The sequence below is a fragment of the Ursus americanus genome, chromosome 26 (genome assembly GCF_024610735.1).
Source record: "Ursus americanus isolate L20-20 chromosome 26, mUrsAme1.1.p, whole genome shotgun sequence".
Lineage (NCBI taxonomy): Eukaryota > Metazoa > Chordata > Mammalia > Carnivora > Ursidae > Ursus > Ursus americanus.
In genome coordinates, this window is record NC_142152.1 from 21561928 (window position 1) to 21566423 (window position 4496).

Here is a 4496-nt window from a genome sequence, read left to right on the forward strand (position 1 = left end):
GGAACTCTATCTGAGGGAATCCCCTCTGGCCCTGCCCCACGAGCCTTCCCTGGGTACCTCTGTCCTGTGGCCTGATCAGCATCTCTCTTGGGGAGAAGCCAGGGCAAAGACAGGAGGGACAGACTGACCCATCTGCACACCCTGCTTCTAGTAAAGGGTGTGGCTGGGCACAGAGCTCTCAGTCTCCAAGTCTTCAGAATGGGGTTATAACCACAGCACCCAAGAGGGTTTGTAAGGACCAAATGGGGATAATGCATGCAAGAGGCTGGCACGTGTCACCCAGCAAAGGGGCCCTTGAAGATGGCTCAGGCCTGCTCGTCCCCCACACCATCCCCACCTGCCCTCTCAAAAGTGGTGCTTCTTGTTCCTTGGGAGGCTGATGGGAGGTGCCCGGGCAGAGGCCAAGAGACCAGGCTCCAGGTCCAGCAAATCTCTAGCGTTGCAGACGAGCTCAAGGGGTAATCAAGAGGCAGTCCTGGGCTTGGGTCCCGGAGTCTTGGGAACTGAGGGGAGGTCTCTCATGCACCCCATAAATTGTCCCTCGGCTCTGTTAGTTCTGATTGAAGAGCCGAATGGTCCTTTTTATCATTGCAAGGATTTTTAATTTTCATGTTTGTTACAAACAATATCTGCCTGTGAAAATTCTAAATCCACAGCAGTATAGCAAGAAGAAAGCAAAGGTCCTCTTTGATCTCCTCCCCACAGGGCACTCTGCCTCCTAGAGTACTCTCACGAACCATTCGGTGCCTATTTCCGGAACTTTCCTGTAACCTGTAATCAGGTGTGCCTGCGCGTGCACACGGGTGTGCATGTGATATAGTGGTTTAAAATGTGGGCTCTGAGGCCAGACCATCTGAGTTCCAAGCTCAGCTCCACTCCTGGGCAAGTTACCCAGTCTCCCTGGGCTTCAGTTTCCCCATCTGTACTATGAAGCTAATAATAGTGCCCATGCATTGGAGTTTTTGAGGCGGAAATGGATTAAAGCCTATAAAACATTTAGAACGTTACCTGGCATGTGGTAGGCTCAGAGGACACATATGTTTTCCTATATATTATTTTACCCTCACAAACACACAGTTTCTTATTTATCATAAATAGAATCATGTTATCACGTTCCTCTGAACTCGCTTTGCCTTCCAGCACGTCTTGGCAATCTTTCCATGTTTGTACATTTAGGTCCATCTCCGTCTTTTTACGTGCCACATGTTATTTCATAGCACTGAAGTCTCATTGCTGAATCTCATTTTTATGGACGGTGAAGTGATTTCCATTGTTTTGCTACTACAAATAATACTGTAACCGGCATCCTTTTGTATATGGTGTTTGCACGCCTGAGTCCCTCTAACAAGGACTCAGTGGAGCGGATCCCGTGTAATCGCTGGGCCAGAGGGTGTGCACATTCTAAATTTCAATCTACTGCCAAACCCTTGTGGACAATGTAAACCAGCTCACTGCCCCGTCCCCAGGACCGCCCGGTTCAACCCTCTGCCACCACGAGGGGTAGGTTGACAAATGGTCTCGCTTGGATTTGAGTCGGCCCAAACGTTCCCACCAGTCAGCCACGAGGCTCCACCCACACTCAGTGTTACCCCTTTACCTTTCAAACCAGTTTCTTGAAAACGGCGAAGCCATAGCAACAAGTGTGGTCTGGAAAGAAGTCCTGGCGACCGAGACGTCCTGGCAAGTCAGATGGTGGCAGGGAGGAGGCGGAGATCTGTCTGAAACCTCCGTCGACAAACATCAAGGCCAGACTGTGAGCGAGCCAATAAAGTCTGGCTGGGTCTCGGCGTCTCTGGGCTGCTGCTGGTGTGCCCTTCCCCCGGGCAGCACCTCCTGGTTTTAGTGACCAGCAGGGGGCGCATCCTCGGCGGTCTTGGTGGGAGCCGCGAAGACAAATTGGGAATGCAATGGGGTTGCTAGGCAGCAAGAGTAAAGCGGGGAGTGGAAGGGGGGAGATCAGTGTACGAAAGCGATCATCACAGTAAATGTAAACTGTGTCCAGGAGGGAGATTTCTGAGATGCTGGAGGCAGTGGCTGAGGGAACAGATGCTCAGGAAACTAGAACGGGGGCCTTTAGAAGCAAATGCTGAGGGGCCACGTGGAGAGAGCCCAGGATGGGAGACGGAGACCGGGCATGTGGTGGTGGCCCGACACTACCTAGCCACCGGACCTTGCAGCCTTACGCTTCCATCTGAAAAGTAGGACAGCTAAACTAAAGGCTTCCCAATCTGTTCTGGGGAATCTACCAATCTGCATTTCTTTTTAAAATTCCTTGGAAGCTAGGGAGATGAGATAAGAGATAAGGGACAGAAGAGTCGCTTAACAGAAGAGCAGGGAGAGTCAAGAACAGCCTGTGCTGTGCGGGTAGGGAGGTGGATACCTCCAAGGGTTCTGATCAACCTTGCCAGTCGTCTTTGTGGATGAACAAGGGCAGAAGGAGGGACTGAAAGCTTGCGTCTCTGTAGCACTGCAGTGCCTGGCACATAGTAGGTGCTCAATAAATACCTATGGAACAAACAATTACATTTACCTGGTGATTGTTTTGGGCAAGTGGTGGAAAACTGGGAAAATTGGGAGGTAACCAAGAACCAACACTTTCACACATCAGTGCAGTGCTGGACCGGCATCTAGGCACCCAGTTATCACCCTGGTTTCACTTTGCTTCACCGGGGGTGGAACTGATGCTGAAGCCTCTCTGCACATGGGGCAGAATCATTATTCGAAATAATTTATGCCCCCTCCCCACAGCGCATTTTCCCCTTTCCCCTCCTTAATCAAGATCTTAGCCTGAAGTTGAATTTCCATTGATTGGGTGGTACAGGAGCTCGGAGTCCAAATTAGGATAATAAAAGAAAATAAAAACACAATAAGGGATTTGAGGGCTGAAGCTCATGTCTACCATTCTCATCAGGATGTGCAGATGTCTTTGGCTCCGACTCCACAAATAAATTGAATCCCCTTGAAGTCAGGCTATGTCTTCTAAGTTTATTATAATCTATAAATTTCCCCATCAAGTCTCCTGCCTGCTGAGCCTCCAATAACTGCTGGTGTCCGGGGGGAACCCTGAGGATTATGCAGCCACAGAGGGTCAGAATTGGTGGACTATAAGCCATGGATCAATAAAAACAGTTACATTTTCTCAAGATGCTTTTAATCCATGTCTTGCATAGAAATGAAAAGGCAGCAATCTTCTGATCAAATGTTATTTTTTGTTTGGGTAGCTTTGGGGTAATTATGGAGCTATAGGGAAGCTCAAATCCACCCCTACCACCACCCCTAACCTTCCAGGCCATCCCTTGGCACTGCCACCCCCAAGTGGGTGAAGGATTGCCTAGCCAAAAAAACCTGCCTGCCACAGCCTGGGAGCCTTCCCAACGTTGGAGTAATTCCTAGGAGTGGCCACTAGGTGTCAGGTCAGCTCCAAAAGTCCTGGTGAGCGCGTCTCTTCCAGATCTTAACAGACTGCTTTGCAGCCTTTGCCACGCACTTTCTGTGATCTCGCAAACTTCTGCCCCTCCAAGAGCCCAACGTGAAATCTGAGCCCTGAAGGGTCCAGCAGCCTGACACGTGGGCAAACCTCTCCAAGGCTCAGTGTCCTCGTTGTGAATTGAGGTTTCTAACAGCTACATTTGCATCCTTGCTGTGAGGAAGAAAATCAGGGGCTGGTAAAAACCGTAAACATTCAGTCCCCTCCCCCAGTCAGCCCGCCCTGGAGCTGGGCAAGACCGCAGGAAGAGACAATGCTTCCTTTGGGGGGTACTGCACATGGGACTCATCCTCTGACAATCGGCTTGCCAAGTCGGGAGGCTGGTGGGCAGGAGGACTCAGGGAGGAGCTGCAAGCCCAAGGTGGAGGTAGAGAAACCTTGCAGAAGTAGGAGAGGTTGGCAGGTGGAAATGGCCCAGAGGGACTGGCCCCACACTGAAGGGGATCAGGCTGCAGCCCCGGGAAACAGCACCCTGCATGTGCCCCTCCTTCCATGCCCTAACTCAATTAGCTTTGTGCGCTAACTTTTTGCTCCTCCCAGAAACCCTGTACAGGAGGTCTGTTCTTATCCCCATTTACAGTTGTGGAAAGGGAGGCATGGAGAAGTTAAGCATCTCACTCAAGGTTTCTTGCTAGTAAGTGGCGAGGCTGAGATTCAGACCCTGACAACACAGCTCTGGCTCGCCGGGGTCTTAACCACTATACTTCCTGCCCCTCCGTGGCTTCCAAGTGGCAGCTTCAGATCAGGACAGTGAAGTTGAAATGCACTTACTCTGTCTATACTTTTTCTGCAACAAAGGGAGGAATAACTAAATTCATAAGCAAGCATAAGCTCCAGGCCAGGCTGGACTAGCCAGTGGGAGGGAGGCAAAGGCAGATGGTAATGTTGTATTGCAGCTGATTTCTCAAGGTCAGGTTGATAGGCTCTCCCTGTCCCCTGCATTGCTCAGGAATTGCACCAAGGGAGGTAGGATGAGAGAACAGAAGGAAGCGTCTGGAAAGTTCTGTGT